The sequence below is a fragment of the Pinus tabuliformis genome, chromosome 2_2, assembly GCF_031772625.1.
Source record: "Pinus tabuliformis cultivar Carrire ecotype Pingquan chromosome 2_2, CPIR1, whole genome shotgun sequence".
Classification (NCBI taxonomy): Eukaryota; Viridiplantae; Streptophyta; class Pinopsida; order Pinales; family Pinaceae; genus Pinus; species Pinus tabuliformis.
Genome location: NC_142300.1, coordinates 1,068,360,085 through 1,068,385,360, shown reverse-complemented (window position 1 = coordinate 1,068,385,360; position 25,276 = coordinate 1,068,360,085). Strand labels below are relative to the sequence as shown.

Here is a 25,276-nt window from a genome sequence, read left to right as displayed (position 1 = left end):
CTATCTATGAGCAGCAGAAGTATTGCAGAGAGAGAAGGATAGCTTTTGAGCTGATTCTTTTTGTAATACTAGCTATATTTGCACTTGTATGATAATATAGAGATGGGGTTTTAGGCTGAGGCTTTCCCTGGGTTATATCTTCTGTGTTATGTGTGATTGATTTCTCCATATCAGTTATATGTGTTCTTATTGATGTTGCTCATGTTCGATTAAGCTTCCGCTAAATTGGTTGTAGAAGTAGATCAAGTATTTTTCTTTAGTACATTGCATTACCATGTGATCTACAGTGGGAATTTCTACATGGTATCATAGCAAAGGTGATCAAAGCAGTGAATAGTATATGAAGAAGAGAATTCGAAGTAAGAAAAAAAAATTGGGACGAGAGTTTGAAGAGCATATTTGAAAATTTATATACAAAATTTTTAGAAACAAATAGCAGATTTGGATTCCTTGCGGAAAAGGACTCAAATTCAAAAAAAAAAATCAGCTGAATCAAAGTTCAGATGAGGGAGATATCGCTGATTTAAAATCAGCTCTTTTTCTGGAAAATTTCTTGACGGCCGGAAGTATGAAGCAGATTGGTGTGCTAGCCAAGAACCTGTATGCATTTGAGGTACAAGATGCGTGCAAAGCCTTTAGGAGCAAGGCAAAGGTTAGATACTTGGTGGTTGAGAGGGAGAGTAAATTACCTCTCAACATGCAGCGCCAGAAGAAGTCTCAGACGATTGTGGAGGAACCACGATTGGTGCAACAACTTCATGAGGTTGTGGAGCAGCCACAACTGAGGAAGCTAAGAGGAGATCAGGTAGAGACATCTACTCTTGTAGAGACCTCTTGTAGGGGGAAACTTCAAATCAGGTGGGCAGTGGTATCACATGCATCCATACCTCCAACTACAAGGTGGGGTGATGTGGAGTGATCGTCCCAAGAAAGCTAGAATAGGCGTAGGATCCTTGAGGTACCCAACCTCTTTGCTTTTCTACAGGAGCCCCGATGAGGAGTAGCAGGATTAACTGAGTGGGTAGAGACAGATGCAGATGGAGCGGCAGAGAGAGCTACAGTGCAAGAGTCCCAGGACTATGTAGAGCTAGCAGGCTACAGCAATGCTAGAGGCAAAAGAGTGTTGCACCAATGCAAGATGGCATAGAATGTTGTGCAACGGTGCGAGATGCATGGAGTGTTGCAGCAACTCAGAGGTCAGAAAGGGAGCACTTGTCAGCAGCAGGTAGAGCTTCAGAATCAAAGTATGTTTCTAGCCCAATAGAGAGGTCAGTGGGGAGTTTTTTTGTTCCGAGAGTTGCTGGAGCAACCACACTTGGTAGAAGTGTTGCATGCAGAACATTCCATAGGTACAGGATCAGGTTCAAGCTAAAGACTTTCTTGTTGAGAGGGAATGTTGAAAAATGGTAGCAAGAAATGCTAAAAATAGAAGTGCTAAAAATAACACTGCTATAAATAGCAGTTTGGGTACCAGTGCTGGATTGGGCAACAGGGAATGAAAATTGGAAGTGCTAAAAATAGCATTCTATTTTTAGTAGTTCAGGATGGATTCCTATTTTAGTCAATCCCTGGAATAAAAATGGGAAGTAAAATTCGAATTTGATATTAACAGCAGTTTGTAAATTAATTAATTAATTCATCTTCAGTTAATTAGTTAAGGAAAAAGAAACTTGAAGTCTATGTGAGGACATGCAACAGTTTATCTATTAATTGAGGAATTTATCCATCAGTTAAAGAGATAAGGATGAGTTCTAATATTGAGTTGTAATTAGTTGGCTCAGTGAACTGAGTCAAGTCCAGTTATAATTTATTTAAATTAAGTCAGTTCAGTTAGTTAATGCACGCTTGCATATAACTGTTGCACTTCAGATAATTGAAGATTCTCTCATGAATAACTCATGCATGTCAGTTCAGACAGAGACCCATTTGAGATCAAAGAAGGGATAATGTACTATCAGTTGGATGAATATTTTTCCTATAAAGGAAGCTCATCCATGATGAGAATTTATCTCCTTCAGGACTGCATAGTTGGATCAGAGGTTAGTGAGTGTGTGAAGAGGCCAATTCACACAAGTGGCTGCACTGGACCCCAATCAAAATTGTGCAAAGAAATAGGAGGCTTGGAGGGTAGAACAGAGGTTAGATAAAGGCCTTTGACTATCTATGAGCAACAGAAGTATTGCAGAGAGAGAAGGATAGCTTTTGAGCTGATTCTTTTTGTAATACTAGCTATATTTGCACTTGTATGATAATATAGAGATGGGGTTTTAGGCTGAGGCTTTCCCCGGGTTATATCTTCTGTGTTATGTGTGATTGATTTCTCCATATCAGTTATATGTGTTCTTATTGATGTTGCTCATGTTCGATTAAGCTTCCACTAAATTGGTTGTAGAAGTAGATCAAGTATTTTTCTTTAGTACATTGCATTACCATGTGATCTACAGTGGGAATTTCTACAGTGCGTCCATGGACGGAGATACACTTGAAAAATCTGGGATGGCGGGATAACCAAGGAGGTTAGGAAAAACGAAGGAGGTATGAAAAAACAGGGATGGTCCTCTGCTTCTGATGGATGTTCAAGCTCCCAGTCATACTCTTTGTGAATGACAATGATGCAACACCAACTCCATCGATGGCTTGATCCTCGTTCACAACAAATGTAGAGTCCAGAATGGAAGAACACAAGACAATGTCATACAGAGGATCATCCAAGTTCGAAGAAGAAGGTTGAGGTACAAAATACATGTGACAACGTATGGGACTCACAACCAAGTCTACGTGAAGATAGGAAGGATTGATGTCAGGAGGATGTGACAGTTCAACAAATGCATGTGCATGTTGTCCCACATCACTCTGCGGTGGTGGATCTGTTTCATGAGGGGACGACAGACAATTTGATAAGGGGACGACGGACAATCACTTGAGACAGTGACCATGTCCATCCGTGATTGTGCAACTCCATCACCGAAGTATGCTGAGTGGGGTTTAAGCTTAAACTTCTTCTTGGGATTGACAGATTTGATAAGACAATATTTGTATCTATCAATGAGATACTGGAATTCCATTTGGCTTTTCAGAACTTGAAACTGCAAAATACAGAAGTGCTGCCAAAAATCATCAGGCAATTCTTATAGAGCCTTCTGTTGCTCTAACAATTTTTTGCCAAGAGGTTATGGATCAAAATGATGGAAAGTACATTCAATGAGATCACAGAACCACTCAAGTGAGTGCATGCTGCTGGGTAGCAGACTACAACACCATCGTAGTGGGGATTCACGAAGTGTGTATGCAAGTAGTAGACTGAACTGTTCTGCATAGAACTCGGTTGCATTCTCAAGGAATGCATAGAAGTATTCTAAGTAATCAAGCCAGGCCACTTCGCCTTCACCATCATACGTGAATTTAGACACGAGATCAAAAAACTCCCTCATGATGTTGAGAGGTTTGGCATGCGAAAAGCATCATGGAGGGTGAGTGTGACAAAATCCATGATAGATGTGTAAAGGTTCAAAACAGGATGAGAGGACACAACTTGTCATCAGACCCTCCTTATAGCGCCAGAAATGTTGACGGTGCTGTACCTGCCAACATGTTAGGGGATCTCCTAGGTAAGAATTCCCAACTAGACTCAAGCCATTTGGTGTAGGAGTCCTAGCAGTGGGTCGTACAGTATCTCCTTGACCGTGATTTTGCACAGAGGCAAGTAAGATGTCCCTGTTGGTAGCAAGGGTGTGACATATGCAGTAAGTCAAGGAAGGTGCATGAGCGGTTCTAATACACAGAGGGTGAGATGAGTGTGCCCCTTGGAAATATATGAAAGCACGGAGTTAATAAGGGAACACATGAGCTAAGATGCATCACAAACTAGAGGGAAGCAAGCTAGCAATCCAAAGTGATGGTTAAACCAACAGAACATTTTAGTAAGATTCATACATACATATGCAGAAAATAGCTACACATGCATGTGTAAGAAAACAAATACATATATAATTTAGAGTAAACAAGATAGCTAAAATACAATACGACATATGCATGAAACACGTTGGATCTATTATTAAGAAGTGAAAGTTCCAGTCATACAATACAACCATGACCAACCACTAGGTCCGATAGCAGAACATTACAGTCACTGCTGCCTGCTCCTCCAAAGAGATATACTAGCTCTACACAATGGAGAAGCCAAGGCTCGTTACAATATTGTCCAAGCTTTCTCTAAGATACTCCTATTGGAAGCTTGGCTGATCAAAATCCTTTATAATGAGTTATGAGGTTCTATTTATAGAAAAGGGTGGGGTTACCCTTGACATTCCCCTTTGTGACTCTTCATCTACCCTCATGACTCTTCACCTACTACATGACTATTATGTCCAACTATCGACACTTGGACTTTCACTTTACATGACATTACATTACAATGTACATGTTCCCATGTGAGACGATATAGGCTTGAGCAAGACATGAAAGAGATCACTAAGATTCAGACATATGTGGGACGACCAAATCTTTGACATCCTCATGGTGGTCGACCGTGGTGGACTGATGCCAAGCTTGGTGGTCCATGGTGGTGTCTGCATGTTCAATGGTGACATCCTGCTGAAAGCGAACTCTTGCCTCCGTTGCATCCGGGTGTATTGATACATCTCCTTTGTCCAACTCGTCTGATAGCACGTGCATGGTCGTCTTGGGTGTGGCCGAACTGGAAACACATTGATGCATAGTGTCTGTGATGATATTCAAGTGTGTGCTGGTGTTCATGCGCATTGACTGTCAAACTACATGTTCAGCCCTAGTTAGAATTAGTTCTTGTCTTCGTCTTGGTGAGTGTGCCAAATGGGTGGGATTGCATACATGCGCACAACAACATGCCTATTTTTGAATTCCCTTGCATGCAATCAACAACACTTCTCACATTGTCTACTCTGTGCCAGCTGCTGGGATGGATCTATAACTTGTATGGGTCAAATTTCATCAGTCTGTGCATGTTGCGCCCCCTACTGTACCTGTTCCTGTTGCAACTGATTCTCTCATCTATGCAGCTCTTGTTCTTCCTTGAGTTGCTGCATCTGCACATGAAACTCCTTCTCTGTTCCTTTCTCTTCCTTCAAGTAATCATTCTGTCGCGTTGTCGCCTCATATCTTCAATCACAAGTGGATCTGCTTGAGCTTGCAACTTTGTTTCGCCTTTGTGCCGTCAACAACCTTCCTCTTTCATTCACCACATGCAGGTGTGTTTCCTTGTGCTACTGTTGATGGTGCTACTCATTGTGATGTCGTTTCCATTCATATTGATATTATTTTCCATGAATAAATTGATGTGTTTGTGGATAGGAAAGTTCATAGACACTTGATCGACTGCATCCCCAATTGCGCTCTTAATAATATCTTTGACTCTGCTCTCCTGGAAGCCATTGTACTTGTGCTGCTGAGAGACACACAAATACCTGTGATGCGTGGAGACATAGAAACACTCATGGCAAGAAATGTGTCATTTGAAAACCAAAACAAACTGGAGGAATGACATGCAACATACCTGTGTGATTGTCCGTGAAGATTGCACAATTTTTACCAGGAGGCTGGGAGACTGACTTCCAAGACTGTGGAAGACACATTCCGGGCTACTAGGATGTTGACTTGCAAGACTGCAGAAGACACATTCTGGGCTGCTAGGAGGCTGAATAACTGTTATAACTATGTAATGGACAGTCCAGCCTGGCATGCTGAGGACTAAAACTACGCAATGCGCAATTTTAGTCCGTAGTGACATGCAACCATCAAACTGCATTGCGCAGTTTCTGGGGCCAGCGGGACACTGCCTCCAAGAATTGTGCAATGCAAGCCTGGAGTTTAGTGCAAGGCTAGACTTGCACAATTTCTATAGGGAAGGAAGAGCCTTCACTTCCAAAAATGCACAATGCTAGCCGGGGAAGGCATGGTCCAGGCCAAGGCAGCCCAGACCGGCCAACAGGCAACTGAAAACATGAGAAGTCTGAATGCATGATGATATGAGTGCAAACAAGAGTGAATTATCATACATGTAAACAACAACTGCATGATTTGGAAAATAGGAAAGCATGCATAAGTGTTAAGTGAGTCGCCGCAATGACAACCTTCCGTGAAAAAACAATGTCATGCATGCAGCAACAATGAGATGCGAACGAAAACTACAATGGTGCTTCTACACGCTAACATAGATCAAAACAACATCAAGCGCTCATTAAAATCAAGAAGACAATACTCACACAAAGCGAAACAAAAAAAATGACAGAAATGTCGTGCAAGACATGAAACGAGGGCTTACCCCGCAGCAATTGTGTTGAATGTGACGATGAATCCTAGATGCAATGTGGGATTTCATAGATGCAAGGTCAATGTAAGGAATGAGCTTTGCAACATCAGGTTGATGAGTTTTGATAAAATCGAGGTTGTGATGCGCATGCCACAAATCTAGAAAAAGCGACACTTGGCAGGAGGTTTCTAAAATGATCCTTGCATGTAACCTCGAGTTGCTAAAAAATAGATCCCTAAATCAAGGGTTTGCATGCTATCTTGGGAAAAGCATTCCATGCATGCAAATCATTTTTTCTCAGTCTTGGAGGACACTAGTCAACTTGAAGGCACATGCATCGGTCTACGATCTTGGGATGAAACTCTGCATAGACATGGTTGTCCCAGAGGGATTGCAAAATTTATGGGAGGAACAGGTGAATGTCTCCCATGATTATGCAATTTCTGCGCTGAGCAGCTGTCCTGGGTCAAATTGGGCAATTTTCTCAGGGAAGCCTGTTTGACTGCATTGCACAATTTCTGAGCCCAGCAGGCTTCCTAACTGATTTGCGCAATTTCTCTTAACTGTTAGGCTGGATGTCATAGAGGGATTGCACAATTTCTAGGAGTAGCAGGTGACTGTTGCCCAGAATTGTGAAATTTCTAGGCTGAGCAGTTGTCCTGGGATGAATTCCGTAATTTTTGAGAGGAAGAATGTCGTGAAGAATTGTGCAATTCTAGAGCCCAACTGGGTTTACACAATTTATAGAGGGAAGGTTGGTTTCCCCCCATAATTGCACAATTCCCAGAGGGAGATTCTCAACTAGCAACTGACACTAATTCCGGAAAGCAGTCTGTGAAGGGGGTGGAACAAACTTGCATGCACAGGCTGGCAAGACTCTATGAAACAGTTGAAGGTGATGTGCTTGACAGTGCAAGGCATGCTAGTGAGGATGGTTGGTAGGGACGCTTTAAAAATAAGCTAAGGCAAAACTTTGGAGGGTGGTTGTAGCCGCTACAACAATATTGTAGAAGTACGGTAGAAATGACCAATCAAAAAGATAGGATTCTTATAGTAGTACTTTGCAACACATTGGGTAGTCAACTTTGATGCCTTGTTTGACACTACTCCAAGGTAATTGTCTGTGAATTATTTAACCCACCTGTCGACATGCTTTCTGATCATTTGAGACCTTGCTTCCCAACAAGACATTCTTATACCTAATTACAACCAATGGTTTCAATGGAATTTTTTTTCTTAACTATGGTCCCACACCTCATCTTGACTAAATTATGGCTTCTTTTGTCTCTATACTTGATCATAATATTTTAATATAATTATATTTCTACAATAAAAGAAGTTACCATAGATTCCAAATAGACATTTCTTTTTCAATTTTCCAAGCATGTGGATAATTGATTATTTTGCATGGTAGGTTGTCAGAGCTTTGCCAAAAGTTAAAAGCCTAGTTAGTTTATGTTAGAACTTAGAACCTAGAAATTTCATGGAACACTGGGATGCCTAATAGCGTTCTTAGGGAACTTTGTATTATACCTGAAAATAAACTTCAAAACTCTGTTACTTATGTTTCATAGTGATAACTAGACTCTAGAGGCACATTACTTTTGAATTAGAAAAGAAGAGTGTAGAGGTCACACTGATCAAAATAATTCCTTGAGAATCACATGTAACTTTACTAAATGTATTCCATTCGTGAAGAGGAAGGAGCCAAGTATGAAATCTTTTAACAACATCTATAAAAGTACTTTTGTAAATTATTCTTGAGTTCAGATAGAAATGACTACTAGTATTCCAAATCTGTAGTGATTAAAAATTGTCTTATTATGTTGCATGGCTTATGTAATGGAACTAAGAAAAACTAGGGATATATGATGTAAAGATTTATCAACCTGTGGTCAGCTTGGAAATGGATTTATAAGAGAGGTAATTATATTTTTGGTTTGACATAGTCATAGAATTTTTGATCTAGAGATTTAAATAGTATTTTACTAAAAATGTATTGTAATTTACAAGTTGGGAACTACTAAACAAAGTGGTGATATTATTCGGAGGCCTACCTCTTCTCCAATTTTTCCAAGGTTAATGATTTCAAATGTATATATTCTAATGAATTTGAAAGAAATGTGATTGAAATTTAGAACAAGATCTCTTCTTTTCTTCTTTAGTTAAATATTGTGTTGTTTCACAACACTGGAATTTCTGGCATTTGTTTCTTGAAGATATCGTCTCTCTTCTGAGTTTCATAAATTATAGTTGCATATTTTTATCGATTTATTTCTCTCAATTAAATAGTGAAGCAGATGTTATTCCTTGTCCTTTGTTATTCTTTATATAATTCACATCAGCCATGGACATTTTGAGGCTTTTTGCAGATCAACATGAGAGCAGATATGTGACTATTTGGAAGGGAGTAGCATTGATGTTTTTGAAAATATGACGACATTGGTCATACAAGTAAGTGTCTATAAGGCTATGAATTTCATGATAAAGGCTAGGGTTGACACACAATGGGCACACATAAATTGTGGTCAAAGCAAGCATACAAAAGCTTGTGGCATGGCATGATTGAGGTAAATGTAGGAAAAGTGATGCAAACACAAAATTGTTGACAAAATAAGGCGCATTGACAGATACACAAAATTATGGAAAAAAGAAGGAACACAAAAATCACATGGAACATCAAGGTAGAACAAGTATTACTACAAAGTTGGTGTCATTGAGAATATTTACCGGGTGGGAAAAGAGAGGTATGCATTCAAGTTTTGGTGCACATGAATTTTGGAAAATCTTAAGCATGTGTTGGTTTTGGTTACAAGGTTTATTAAGTATTTACTATGAAATTGAGCTTGACAGTGACTCCAAGTTTTGGTGGTGAGAATGGTGGTCTCAACACTAGGAAATGAATACACCCTCTTGTTTGGTCAACCTTTTTTGGCTTATATTTCAGATTGTAAACTGAGTTTTGACAGCGGCTACAAGTTTTGGTGGTGAAAATGGTGGTCTCAGCACTAGGCAATGAATACACCCTCTTGTTTGGTCAATCTTTTTTGGCTTATATGTCAGATTGTAGACTGAGTTACAAGAATCTATATGGAAATTAAATTAGAACCCCTAGTCGATGATTAGGGGTAATCTAGTCTAAAACCATCATAATTGATTTGGGGTAATGCAATTCAAAAACCCGTGCTGGAAATTTAGTGTGATTAATGGTTTAAATGCTTTATTATATCTCATGTGATGAGGGATATTAGAGGTGCAGACAAGAAGCTTCAATTTACTGACAATAGTAATGCATTATTTATTAAGGTGAGCATGTAACATATAAGTAATATGACATAACATTAAAGTTGATAATAATTACTATTAAGGCTAGTTAAGTTTTTAAAGTGTTAAATTTCAGACCATGTTAAGAAAATTTTGGACTTAGACATAATATAACCTAAGCCTAGGTGGCTGAAAACAAAATTCTGATCATGACAACAAATTTGAGAATTTACAAACTTCAAACTCATATTGTCGAATTTTATGAACAACGAAAGCACATGAATCAAAACTGCTCAAAATTTCATTTGTATTCTATTTGCGAACTATAAAGAAGAAATGTATAATGCATAAGGCCTAAATACAATCTCAACAACCAACACAATGGTGCACCCTAGGTTTCCTTCATAGAATGAGGAATGTTAGCTACCTATACCAATAGGTTTCATTTTTCATGATTGGCAGGGGAAGTGCCAATATGATCTACTTTGGTGATGCAAAGATCTCATATTCTTGTGGAAGACACATATCTACAGTTGGTTGATGCTGTCCTACTTCTGAATGGGTGATCCAACAGTCCAAGCTGGGTCATGCCATGTTTCAATTTTTGTTGTAGATTAGAGAAATAAATCTGTCCAAACTGTTCAATCTTGGCAGATAAAGTAGTTAGGTAGAGAATGAAGGTTCCCAACTGTTTAATCTGGGGCCTTGGAAGCAATAAGGTTAGCCTTAGATAGAAAATCAAAAGAAAAATCCAAAGGAAAAGAAAAGGCACATAAGGGTTTGCAAGTCTAAGTGCACCCTCTTTGAAGTAACAAAGAATGCTAGGCAATAGAGTGGGTAGGCAGATGGGGTTGCAGAAGCATGATTTCTTTCAGATCACTGGCCCAAGCAAAGGAAATACATGGTGCCAGTGCAGATCTCTTATTCAGCAGTTTGCAGCAATACAATGAAGCATGTCTAACTTCCTGATTATCCCCCATCACATTCCTTGCTAACATCCCAATACCACCTATGTTCATGAAAGAAGTCAAAGTCTTTTGTTGATTCTTGTTTCATTAAGAGCCACATTTCTTGTGTAAAATTCTTTTCATTTTGATCTACTTCCTAACTAAGTTTGTTTCCTAAGAACTTAGTATCTATCACTTCCCATTCCTATTCCCCTCCAATACTAACTGCTAACTCTATCTACACTTAATTCCCTATGTTTCCCTTTCCCTATTTACTATAACACCATGGTGTATAAAACCCCAACAATATGTATATTCCCTCCCCTTGGCATTATAGCCATATGTCCAAATATTGGACAATCATGCAAGATTCAAGTCTGGTTCAAGATGATTTGTGCAAAATCAGGGATTAAATTGACCTCTGGTCAGTTTAATAACCTAAGCCCTACCCCTTTTTCCCTTTACAACCCCTTTACAATGCTTTACCCTCCTTATTTGCAAAAAACCTTGTGAAAACCCACTATTACCCCTAACCCACGCTATTTGCAATAAACACTAAAAACCCATTTTTCCGCTTTGTCCAAAGTTTATTTGCAATGCGCATTTTTACAAAAAACATTGAAAAAACCCGCAAATCTGCCAAAGTTTAAAGTTCCGCCTGGGCGCGCATTTCAAGGAATACAATAAAATATTCTGCGCCCCGCTGCCGTATCGTACTTCCATCTTATCAACCCGTCGACCGTCGGATCTGGGCTTTCCCATCCGATGGCCCATATCAATATCGGGCCGCCCCCGATGACCGGACGTTACCTCCCGAAAAATGTCAGAGGGTGACGTCAGGCCAGTGCCACATGTCACTCCCAAATCGTATCGGGAGGCCGCCTGCCAATACCGCCACCGTACCATAAGCAGTCCGATGGAACCACTTACCACCCTTCGCATACCGCCTGCCCACGTCACCGCTACGTCACGCTCACGTCATGCCAACTCAGCGTCGCGTCAGCGCCTGGCCTGCCATTGCTCCGACCTGTCCACCACCTCACCAGTCCCCATGGACCACTCACAGGCCACCACGTCACCCTTCCGTACCCGACCCCACCTGATGACGTCATGCTGACGTCATCCAAAAAAAGCGCCAATAACCCAAAAAGTCTATATTTTCGCCAAAATTTGCATTTTTTGTCACTTTTGCCTAAAGAACTATTGCTCCCTTCTTCATGCAAATTACGACCATTTCACCGCCAACCTGCAAAAATCAACTTAAGGACCATGGGCGCCCTCAGTCTTCCCGCACTTGCTACCATTGCTAAAAGTTCACCAGGTATTTATCCAAGTTCCCCTCCGCGCCTAGTTTTTGTATAAATTCACCAAAACAATTGAGAAAGGAGAGTGAAATCACTGTAATTACCAATAATTCCCCGGTGACTAGCTTTATTTTCAGTTATAAGGTCGAAATTCGCCTACACAAACCCACATTGAGCCAAATTTCCATCAATTAACAGTTAGATCACGCATTCGTGAACTTGAAACCTTGCTGCACCAATTCACCGGGAAAACAGATTTGCTAGTCCCAGCATTTGCTCATTCAACTCTCTTGGGAGCATTTCAATTGTTCTCACCACAATTCACCCTGTTTTACCCTGCAATTTGCCTTACTTTTGCAAAAATACCCCTCTGTATTGCTTTGCCCAGTAAAGCAAGTTCTAGTACACATCAGAGTACTAGTTAACCATGGAAACACCAGTAGCACTGAACATTCAACCCTTGAATGCCCCACACAGAGAGTTAAAGTGGAAAGCCCTGGGTGATAAAGATTACCAAATGACAGAATCATTCTCAAAGAATACCAAGTTTAACATTCATGTACTTAATGAGCTGAAGGCCAAGCACCTCAGTGGAGCTGATATTCTAGGGATTTGGGACTCCAATTTGCCCATTTTCAACCTTCCTCAAGTCAATGTCCTTCCAGACTTGATCCATCGATGCTGTTCCAACTATGACCCATGTCAAAGAGCTGTTCTCAGCCCCTCAGGTTCAGTTTTGTTCCATATCACTCCTGAGTCCATAAATGAGATGCTACACTTTCATACTGCAAAGCCTCTAACTCCTCTCTCCATGATGGACTTGCTAAACAAAGGGGGCAAGCTGTCCAGTGCCCAGATCATCAAGATTAATCAGTTGTTTGTTCAACCAAGCTCTGAAGCTGTGAGAACTCCTCCTATAGGCAATCAATATCTCAATGAGTTGGGCAAAATGCTAGTGGATTTGATCAGTTATGTCCTGGGTTACAGGTCATGTGAGGATGTTGATGAAACCATTCTGGCCATGCTGTCCATATTTTCCCTCGGAATGCCTCCTGTTGTACACTATGATTATGTTGCATACATTGCTAATAAGATTCATGAACAATTGATGAATCTAGAAAGGGAAAAGGTGTTCAGATACACCTCATACATCTATCATTTGTTCTTATTTTATCAACCTGATGGCTTCCCTATTCCTCTCAAGAAGTTTGATGCCCAGGGAAACCCAAGGTCTGTGGTATTTTGGACCTCAGTCTTTCACCATACATCTTTTTCACCATACAGCTACTGTGAGTTCATAGACCTCTTCATCCATCCAGCTATGACCTTGTTATTGGGCACCCCTCCTCCAAGATTGACAGATGAGATGCAAAGGATACTCCAGCTCTCAAAGGCCTACAACATTGGTGATTGGTACTTCTACCAAAACCATACAGTAATCAGAATATATGGCTGTGAATTAAACCCATATAGACTGCCAAGATATGTTCCTATGAGACTCTTTGCCTTAGAGTATTTCAGGCAGTTTGGAAATGCAGACCAAGTCCATTTCCACAGCAAAAACAAGAAGGTGCAACTTAAAATCAGGAACCAGCTAGGCCCATTCCTTTACAACAAAAGGGAGGAGGGATGGAAGGAAGCAGATAGGATCCTGGAGGGCCTCCGATTGCAAACCAGTTTCCTCTGGTCACCCTATGACCCTAATCATTTCATTAGTCTTAGAAGGGTCAAGTATAAAATGGCCACCTATGATCACATTAGATTGCCTCATATTGAGCAATATGCCAATTTGTTAAGTTGGAAAGAGGGCACTCTAGAAGAGGCCAATACTAGAGAGGAAATACTACAAAGAGAGGCAAAGAATCTTGAGAAAGAAGCTGACTTGGAAACTTGTGGGCAGGTTTCCTATTCTCATCAAAGGCAACTTGGAGCAGCTGCCTCATCCTCTACAGTCCACCAGCAAGCAGCTAAAACGGTTCAGCAGGTATCCAGCAAGGGCAAGGAAAAGGAGATGGAGCAGGAACAACCACCTCCTACAGCAGAACAGCAAAAAGAGCAGCCAAAGCAGCAAGAACAAACAGCTGAGGCCCCAAAATCCAAAGAGCAGCAGGCTCAAGAAACTGTGCCTCCTAGGCAAGAAACGACAGTGGAGGCCTCGGTGCTCCAAACTCCACAAAATGAGGAAAAAAGCAGGAAGAGGGATAGAGAGCAGGAGACTCCCCTCACAACATCCACAAGTCAAGGGGAGAAAAGGCAGAGACTAAATCCCCTTTCGGAAGAAGAGATGCCTATTGGGCAATCTTTAGGCATGGGCCCACCAAGCATGGAGGCATCTGCCAGTTCCTTTCAGCAGGAACAAGAAAGAACCCTTGGAGGAGAAGTCAGCTCCTCAAGTCAGCAAAGGAGAGCTGAATCAGGCATTAAGCAACAATTCATTGACATCAAGAAGAGAAATGAGCCAGTCAGGCTCTAGCTCTATAATCACTTGCTTAAGATGGCCCCTACAAACCAGCAGAGGCTTATGTCAGCTTATGACATAACAGAGGGGAAAATGACCATGAGTCATTTCATGCCCACCATGCTGCAGCCACAGTCAGCTGCAGACTATATAAGGACCAACCTTGAGGTTCTTGCAAAAGACATCCACCCTATGGACCAGATAGAGCTTCACAAGCAAACGGGTGAGATGGTCTATTCGACACTTGCAGACAAGACCTTCCTGGCACATAAGTTGGAAAATAGCCTGAACAATACAACTGCCCAACTTGAGTTGGAGAAGGCATCCTCTCAGGCCAAAGACAACAGGATCAGGTCTTTGGAGGATATAATCATAGAGCTTGGGCATGACCCAAAGGATCCAAAAGCTATACAAGCGCTGCTAAAGGAAAGAGATGCAGATATTGCAGCCTTAAGAAAGATGGTGAAGCTCCCAGCAACCCTTCACCCTCAAACAGAAGTAAATAAATTCACTGATAAGTTCACAGCATTACACAGCAGAGGCCTTCCCAGCTTACTGAACAACGCAGGGAGGCTATTATCACATGAGAACTATGCAAAAAGAGTGAATACATTTGCCACCAATCAGATCACTTCAGGATCAAGTACTCCAGAGGAAGCAGGGCCTGCATCTGGGCAGAGCCTTTATGAGAAAGTAGAAAATTTGTTTTTTATTATGAATGAAATCAGGCATTTGTTTGAAGTGCCTCCTACTTACTTCAAATACACAGAGGCAGATGAAACATTAGGCACAATTTTGAGGCATCAATTGCCTACACAGGAATGGTGGACCAGCATGATACAATTATTACTGTAAACAACAGGCTTTCATCAAGTTTTTTCATCAAAATATAAGTCATCACGTTCAGAAAAATTTGATACATTCAATATGACTGGAAAAGAATGGACAGAGCCAACTCAACAAGGCAGATTCGGCCACTAAAGTAACACTGACAGCTACAGATAACAGGGCCGAGAACGCTACAGCATGACAGAGCCATAAAGACGCATCATTCAGAATTGATGCAGAACGCTCAACTGACTCAGTGGCCTCCAAAAGTCAAAAAGACTTCTGACAGAATTAAAGAGTATTTATTTTGTATTTAGAGCAGTAATAACTTCCTTCTCTTCTATTCTGAAAGTTGGTGAATGTATTTATTAAACAAATGACTCAGCGGTTCAGATATTTTTGTAAAACCAATTGTATATATTCCCCCTCGCATAAGCTTGCAGGGGTTGTTGATTTTCTCTTCAAGACATCCTATGCTGTAAATATTCAGAGTTTTAATACAAAGAGCTGATGGAATTTCGAAAGTTCTGTGTTGTTTGATGCATTGTGGTGTGTTTGCTGAATGCTATAGGATTCCTGCCTATTTCATGACACAATAAGTTTCTTTAACCTCTTTATTATGTATTTCATTCCTTCATAATCCATTCATGTTCTATGTTTCACAGTTAAATAGAAGAGAAAAAGAATAGTTTCAGGATTTATTCACTGAATACCCTGAACTCAATCTATGTTGTTATGAATGTTTTCCTCAGTTATAGTTATGATAGTGTAATTCTTAATCGTTGTACCTTCAGACTAAACTTTCACAGGGACCATTGTTCAGGAATTCAAGCCTACTCCTGGGCAATATATCTCATTCTCGCACCACCAGCTTAGTGGAAAACTCTTAATTTCCTTCCACTGGTTAATCATACCTCATCATCACAATTTCAAGTTTGTTTCATGAAATATCTAAATGGCCCTGCAGTTTAGACAAACCCACTCAACATTTCAAACAACCTACAACCACAGACTCCATTTCCCAATGGACTAAAACTGTCTGAAGATCTCACCTTAGGTACTGAAAGACATCACTCAACCAAAACTTTAAACCAAACCCTCGCCACATAGCTAGCCTAAGATCCTCAAGAACAAAGTTTAAGAATTAAAAGAGAGAGCCCTCTCTGATTACAGGTTGGCTAGAACCTGTATTCCAAAGCTTGGTTAGTGGTTAACCCGGCCGTATTCCCTCAGGAGTCAAAGGGAACAACCTGGGTGTTAACAAGGAAGACAAGGAAGTACAATGCATCTAGACAACCATTTATGTGCCCTAGAAATAACATCAAAACACTAACCCTAAACTCATATGGTAGTGCCCCTTCATGCATGGAAACTGCTACCAAGGATAATGTGTGCAATTGAAGGTGAGAAAGCCAGTGTGTGCATGCATTAAACCCTTAAACTAAAGATCAATTGTGGCATCATTTTCTTGGGACCTATTTTCTAGACCCCATAGCTAGTAGGATTCAAGCATGTACCTCATTATTCATAATTGCATCATATATATTCACTATTTTTCACTTTTTAGCATGCAAATCAGTTTTTAAGAGATATTTTTATGTTGTCACAATAGATTTGCATGATTCCCAAGGTGAGAAATCAATCTTTGGTGCAATTGTAGATTTTAGGTTTGATAATTATAGGTCATTTATAGGCTATAAATGTCTTCAAAGTTTCACTTCTAATTGAGTATTCAACTGAACATATTGAGTATTTTATATATAACTATTTTTCCTTCCACCCACTTTTCATAACTTCCATAACCATTAGGTAGATACCTGCAGCTTCGATGTTATTTCACTTGTTTAGTAAAAGATTGCCAAGACTCTAATTTTTTTTATAGTTTATTGAAAGTTGTAGAATTTATAATTTATAAAAATTCAAGGTCTAATTTTCTAAATTCTAATTCTTTAAAGGGTGCTAGCTCAATGGAAGAGCACCTGCTTTACAAGCAGGAGGTTGGTGGTTCGATTCCATCGTGCCCTAATATTGATATTGAATGACAACAATTAGTTTTTGGTGATGGAGGCTCTTTTGACCATCACCAATGAGCTTATGGTGACATTTTCGACCCTCACCAAAATATGAAATGGTGACGGTTAACGAATGCCATGATATATATGCATCAATAGTGACAGCCATAAAAGGTCCATCACAATAAATCGTTGTTATTCATATGAAATGGTGAGGGTTAGTGTCTGCCATTATAATCATTATTCGTTACGGATTTTGAATGTCACCACAACACCTATAATTTTGGTGGCTCCACCTTTAGTGACGTTCAGTTTTTTTAGTGACGGAGACCAAGGTTTGTCACCATTGCTCAGATGAAATGGTGACGGTCACTATCTGTCATTATAAATAATTATTGGTGACAGACCTTGAATGTCACCACAACACCTAGAATTTTGGCGGCGCCACCTTTGGTGACGTTTGGTTTTTGGTGATAGAGGCTATTTTGATCATCACCAATGAGCTTATGGTGACATTTCTCGACCCTCACCAATGTCCTTTTTGTTGTAGTGCCTGCTGGCCAAATATATTTTTGTTTGAGAAAATTATCTTCAAAAGGTATCTGCAACACCAACCTCATACATCATAACTCATGCCACGTCTTGGATTAACATGTGCTTCCTCTCCACCACATCATTTTTTTGAGGTGTTCTAGTAATTGAGTACTTCCTCTTAATCCCATGCTCCTCACAAAACTCTTCAAATTATTTAGACATGCACTCACCTCCTCTATTAGATCTTAGGCACTTGATCTTTAAGTCTTTCATTCTCAACTAGTGCCTTAAAATACTTAAACTTGTTGAAGGCTTTTAACTTCTCCATCATGAGCATGATCTAGGTAGCTCTTGTGAAGTAATCAATAAACAAGATGAAATATATTTCTTCTCTTGGGATCTATTTCCTTTTAGGTCCAAAAATATCGATATGCACTAATTCCAATGGTCTAGAGATTGAATATTTGTTAGTTTTTAAGTGCACCCATGTTTGATTCCCAAGTTGACATGACTTGCATATAGTGTTGTCCAGTTTAGACAATTTTGGCAAGCCTCTAACTGCTCCAATTTTGTTGATCCTGACTAGGTTGTAAACATTGACATGATCCAATCTTCTATGCCACAACCATGATTCATCTATTTTTCTCATGCAACAATTATGCCTATTGTCATCAAATATATTCATTTTGATATCGTTTCTAATTTCTTTTGCTACCAACATTCTTGATTTTGAATTTCTGATTTCACATTCTCTAGATTTGAAGATCACATCATGCCCATTATCACACATCTGACTCACACTGAGAATGTTTTATTTCAATCCATCAACAAAGAGAACATTCTGAGCCTTGTTCTATTTATCCAACCTTACAGTCCCTTGGCCTATGATGGAGGTTGGAGCATCATTTCTAGCTATAACATTTATTTTCTCATACTCCTTTAAATGCAAGAATTTTCTCTTATCACCTGTCATGTGCTTAAAGCATCCACTATCAATAAGCCACTACTCATGATGATCATGGTTTATCAATGCCAATCCACATTTTTCATATTTCTCCTTCCATCTTCTCATCACTTTCTATTGATTTGAATTCTCTTGAATATGTTGCTTGGTAGGACTTGAAAAACCATATCTGCATTCACTTATCTTATGGCCAAAGTTGTTACATCTAAAACACTCGACCTCATTCATTAGTGGAGAAAAAAAATCCTACCATTAACATGCAAGCTATTAGAGTCTTGAATAGATCTTGATATATCATCATCTCTTTTTGAAAACAACTTCATTCTACAATTGATAGCCTTGTGCCCAAAATTATGACATGAAAAATAATACCCATAAAATAAATTTGGATACCCGACATTGTACTTCCACTGTGGGGGAGTAGATTTGAAAGGCCTTTGTTCCTTTACTTGTTGATTTTTGGAGTCCCATGTGTAATAAATTTACAAATATATTGAAATGTCTAATAAAATAAATCCCAAATCCAATACAAGAATAAGATATCCATTCTTCACTCTTTATTAATAAAAACCCTTGAGGTAGGGTAACACCATACAACTACTCCTTAAGGAAGGAGAACACTCCACAAGCCATACGCTTGTCAATACAATACTTGACATATCTCCAATGGAGAGTCTCTAGCCTCTATATAGGATTCATACATACGATACCATGGGTAATGCCATTTCTAATACCATGAGCCCTCAATACCATACATCCAAAAGCATGTTAACCACTTTTTTATTAAACTATGGCCAGTTTATTCATCATCCTTAACTAAAGTAACTAATTATGGTCCCTTTTTATAATGAGGGTCAACCACTTACAATCATCATTAATGCAAGATTGGATCCCCAAATAGGTCGAATTGTATTTCTTTTATAGTCTTTCTATGTGGTCGAATTCCTTCAATGACGTCAACTTGTCTTTTCCTGAGGCCGACTTGGTGGAGGAGTCTAAACTCAAAATTTTGACTCAATTACAAATTTATTTCTTGATATACAAAGCCCAAGAAGGTTCTATTACATGATGAAAAGGACTATGGCTCATGACACAAACCCTAGAAGCACACAATGGGTGCTTAGACCTAGAAACAAAATAAATTGAGCATGAAACCCATGCTTATAAAAATATTTTTCTTTTAATCTTTATAATAATTTTTCTCTCTTTCTTTTGACAAATACATAAGAATTACATTAGACAACAATTATGAAGATTGATACTAGTTACATTTCTCAACAATCCCTCTTAACTAGGGAGGTATTCATAAATTTTCAACTGGTACAAGGTTGTGTTGAAAATAGCAACAAGAAATGCTAAAAATAGAAGTGCTAAAAATAGCACTGCTATAAATAGTAGTTTGGGTACCAGTGCTAGATTGAGCAACATGGAATGAAAAATGGAAGTGCTAAAAATAACATTCTATTTTTAGCAGTTCAGGATGGATTCCTATTTTAGTCAGTCCTTGGACTAAAAATAGGAAGTAAAATTTGAATTTGAACTTAATAGCTGTTTGAAAATAAATTAATTAATTCTCCATCAGTTAATTAGTTGTGAAAAATCAAACATGAAGTCTATGTGAGGAGATGCAACAATTTCTCTACTAATTGAGGAATTTATCCATCAGTTAAAGAGATAAGGATGAGTTCTAATTTGAGTAGTAATTAGTTGGCTCAATTAACTGAGTCAAGTCCAGTTATAAATTGATTTAAACATTTTGTTTAAATTAACTAAGTTCAAGTAGTTAATGCATTCTTGCATATAACTGCTGCACTTCAGATAACTGAAGATTCTCTCATGAATAACTCATGCATGTCAGTTCAGACAGAGACCTAGTTGAGATCAAAGAAGGGACAGTGTACTATCAGTTGGATGAATATTTTTCCTATAAATGAAGCTCATCCATGATGAGGATTTATCTCCTTCAGGATTGCGTAGTTGGATCAGAGGTTAGTGAGTGTGTGAAGAGGCCAATTCACACAAGTGGCTGCACTAGACCCCAATCAAAATTGCACAGAGAAATAGGAGGCTTGGAGGGAAAACCAGAGGTTAGAGAGAGGCCTTTGACTGTCTATGAGCAGCAGAGGTATTGCAGAGAGAGTAGGATATATTTTGAGATGATTATTTTTGTAATACTGGCTATATTTCCACTTGTATGATAATACAGAGTTGGGGTTTTAGGCTAAGGCTTTCCCCATGTTATATCTTATGTGTTATGTGTGATTGATTCCTTCCTATCATTTATATGTGTTCTTATTGATGTTGCTCATGTTCGATTAAGCTTCTGCTAAATTGGTTGTAGAAGTAGATCAAGTATTTTGCTTTAGTCTATTGCATTATCAAGTGATCTACAGGTGGGAATTTCTACATGGTATCAGAGCATAGGTGATCAAGGAAGAACAGTATGCATGAAGGGAGAAGTTGAAGTTTGTGATTCCTAAATATAGAAATCAATTTCTTATCACATCTCTATTTCACCTATGGCATTCTATGGTTTGAGGCTGGAATATTCCCTTGATGGTAGTTCGAATTATATAGCCTGGAAGTATCACATGGAAGCAGTACTAGAGGATAATGGTCTAAAGGACTTCATTGATCAAGAAGTCCTCAAGTCAACTGGTGTTGCTAAATTGGCTGAATGGAAGAAATGTGTGGCTAGAGCAAGGAGAATCCTTCTGGAGGGAGTTCGAGATCACATAGTCTCGAGTCTGCATGGGAAGGAGACACCATTTTTAATGTGGAAAACATTAAAAGATCTATATCAGAATAGCAGTGATCAGAGCAAGCTGGCATTGAAAGACAAGCTTCGAAAGATCAAGTGTGAAAAGGGCGACACGATCTCTATGTATCTGAACAAGCTCACCACATGTAGGGATGAGCTTGGAAGTGTAGGGATCATGACAGATGATGATGACATGGTGAGTCTTGAACTCCTCAGTCTTCCTAAGAGCTAGCATAGCTACCAGGACTCGGTTAATGGAAGAGAGAAATTGCCAAATTGGGAATGACTTTGGTCAGATTTGATGCAGGAGGAGATAAGAAGAAGCACCAGAGATGGTTATTCATCCATGGAGGATGAAGAAAACAGTGCCTTAGCAAGTAAGGTGAAGGAGGGGAAGGAAAAGGTTTCTCGTTCCGAATCCAGTTCTTCCCATGGTGGGAAGAAGTTTGACAAATCGAAAGTGCGATGCTTTTGGTTGCCATGAGGTAGGCCATTTTGCTACAAATTGTCCCTCGAGGAAATCCAAGAAGGGATTCGTGGAAGGATCAGAAGGTGAGGCACTAGCCTCACAGTTCGAGTTGGATTTCACAATGTTCGTATGCATGGTCTCATCCATGGTGGGAAGTGGTTGGTTTCTTGACAGTGGAGCTTCTTTCCACATGACCGACGAGAAGAGTTTGTTCAGTACTTTGGAGGAGAAAGATCTCTAGATACTCATAGTGATGGGTAATGATGGAAAGTATAGTGTCTCCGGTGTAGGCACAGTTATTTTTCGAAGGGAGCATGGAGCTTGCTTTACCTTGACTAATGTCAAGTATGTACTAGGACTGAAGAGAAACTTGGTGTTGATCGTGATGCTGGAAGATATAGGCTATGATGTAGTCTTCAGTAAGGGAAAGGTTTTCCTTAGACACATCATCACTAGATAGGTGAAGCAGATTGGTTCACGATTCAAGAACCTGTATGCTCTTGAGGTTCAAGATGCATGAAAAGCCTTGAGCAGCAAGGCAACTGATGGAGACTTGGTGGTTGAGAGGGAGAGTACATTACCTCTCAACATTCAGCGCCAGAAAAAGTCTGAGATGATTACGGAGGAGCCACGATCCCTGAAGTAGCTTCAGGAGGTTGTGGAGCAGCCACAACTGGGGAAGTCGAGAGGAGACATAGTGGAGGCATCTACTCATGCAGATACCTCCAGTAGGGGGAAATTTCGAGCTAGGTTGGCAGAGGGATCACATCCATCCATACCTCCAGGTAGGAGGTGGGGCGATGTGGAGTGATCATCCCAAGAAGGCTGGAATAGGGGCAGGATCCTTGAGGTACCCAACCTCTTTGATTCAACTTTGCTACAGGAGCCCCGATGAGGAGTAGCAGAACTGGCTGATTGGGTAGAGACAGATGCGGATGGAGTGGCAGAGAGAGCTACAGTGCAGGAGTCCGAGGACTGTGTAGAGCTAGCAGGCTGCAACGATGCGAGAGGCACAAGAGTGTTGCACCAATGCAGGTTGGCATGGAGAGGTGTGCAATGGTGCAAGATGCATTGAGTGTTGCAGCAACTCAAAGGTCAGAGAGGGAGCACTTGTCAGCAGCAAGTAGAGCTTCAGCATCAGAGTGTGGTTCTAGACCAACAAAGAGGTCAGTGGGAGTTTTTTTGTTCCGAGAGTTGTTGGAGAAACCACACTTTTTAGAAGTGTTGCATGCAGAACATTCCAGAGTTACAGGATCGGGTTCAAGTTGAAGACTTTCTTGTTGAGAGGGAGTGTTGAAAATAGCAACAAGAAATGCTAAAAATAGAAGTGCTAAAAATGGCATTGCTATAAATACCAGTTTGAGTACCAGTGCTGGATTGAGCAATAGGGAATGAAAAATGGAAGTGCTAAAAATAGCATTCTATTTTTAGCAGTTCAGGATGGATTCCTATTTTAGTCAGTCCCTTGACTAAAAATAGGAATTAAAATTCGAATTTGAACTTAACAGTTGTTTGAAAATAAATTAATTAATTCTCCATGAGTTAATTAGTTGTGAAAAATCAAACATGAAGTCTGTGTGAGGACATGCAACAGTTTCTCTATTAATTGAGGAATTTATCCATTAGTTAAAGAGATAAGGATGAGTTCTAATTTGATTAGTAATCAGTTGGCTCAGTTAACTGAGTCAAGTCCAGTTATAAATTGATTTAAACAGTTTGTTTAAATTAAGTCAGTTCAGTTAGTTAATGCATGCTTGCATATAACTGCTGCACTTCAGATAACTAAAGATTCTCTCATGAATAACTCATGCATATCAGTTCAGACAGAGACCTAGTTGAGATCAAAGAAGGGACAATGTACTATCAATTGGATGAATATTTTTCCTATAAATGAATCTCATCCATGATGAGGATTTATCTCCTTCAAGACTGCGTAGTTGGATCAGAGGTTAGTGAGTGTGTGAAGAGGCCAATTCACACAAGTGGTTGCACTGGACCCCAATCCAAATTGTGCAAATAAATAGGAGGCTTGGAGGGTAGACTAGAGGTTAGAGAGAGGCCTTTAGCTGTCTATGAGCAGCAGAGGTATTGTAGAGAGAGCAGGATAGCTTTTGAGCTGATTCTTTTTGTAATACTGGCTATATTTCCACTTGTATGATAATACAGAGTTGGGGTTTTAGACTAAGGCTTTACCCGGGTTATATCTTCTGCGTTATATGTGATTGATTCCTTCTTATTAGTTATATTTGTTCTTATTGATGTTTCTCATGTTCGATTAAGCTTCCGCTAAATTGGTTGTAGAAGTAGATCAAGAATTTTGCTTTAGTCTATTGCATTATCAGGTGATCTACAGGTCGAAATTTCTACAGGTTGATCATAATTTGAAATGTTCCAAGAAGAGTACAACAACATACACAATGTTAGGGATACCAAAACTGCCAAGGTATCCTCCCAACAAGAACTAAGTTTTCATCAAGGAAACATGCCACTATAGGGACCATCAGGCTACAACCCTGGTATCAATCCATATAGATACCATCTAGGCTACAACACTGATATCAATCCATATAGATACCATCTAGGCCTCCATGCCCTAAAACCAACCCTTACAAGGATCCAGGTATCATCAACAAGGTCAACACTTAAACAGAGCTCCATAAGACCAAGATACCCTCCCACACCAATATTTAGACATCATCAAGGCTAAACCATAACATGAGATCTCAATACCAACCAGGCTATGATTTCCTCCATAGTACGATCATATGGGCAACTTATGATACCCATCTCTCCCTCTCAACCAAATCAAAGATGTCCACCAATTCAGGCATGCTTCTAAAATATACAAACTTTTGAGATTTTGGGCTCGGATATTCCACAGTATTCATTTTTATGTGACAACATAAAAATGAATACTGTGGATGATAGCATAAAAATGAATATTTGGAAGATACAACATAAAAATGAATACTATGGAATATCCGAGCCCAATATCTCAAAAACCACACCACAGAAATCTGCAAACAATTGTATACAAACTTCTTAAGGAGATATCAACACATAAACTACTTGTTCATCCATCTGAACATATTGTAGCCTCATGACCTGAATCACTTCTAATATATTGGTTCTTATCATCAATATTCTATCATAATCTCTAGGGTCCTCAATCATTCTGATGCTACTTAGTTCATCATAATATCCAAGAAAATCTCGACGAAAGCTTCCTTTTACCAACACCAAACTCAGCCTCAACACTTCTAAAAACATTCGACTATTTATTCACAAATTCATGAAACAAGAGTAATCATCAGTGCTTTATCCATTCTCCGATATGATTCTTTCTTTATCATGTCCTTCTTTCCAACTGTGGAGGATATCCAAGCTCCATCTCAACTAGAGATAAGTCCTTTTTCAATAATTTTATTCTTCTATAGTACAGAGGCTCT

The 25,276-nt window shown here is 39.5% G+C and overlaps 1 non-coding gene across 1 annotated transcript; it reads left to right on the top strand.

Moving 5' to 3' along the window:
* The first annotated feature begins 17,040 nt into the window (after window positions 1–17,040).
* Window positions 17,041–17,112, top strand: TRNAV-UAC (transfer RNA valine (anticodon UAC)). The gene has a single exon. It is a non-coding gene; the product is annotated as a tRNA-Val (tRNA).
* Window positions 17,113–25,276: the final 8,164 nt, after the last annotated feature.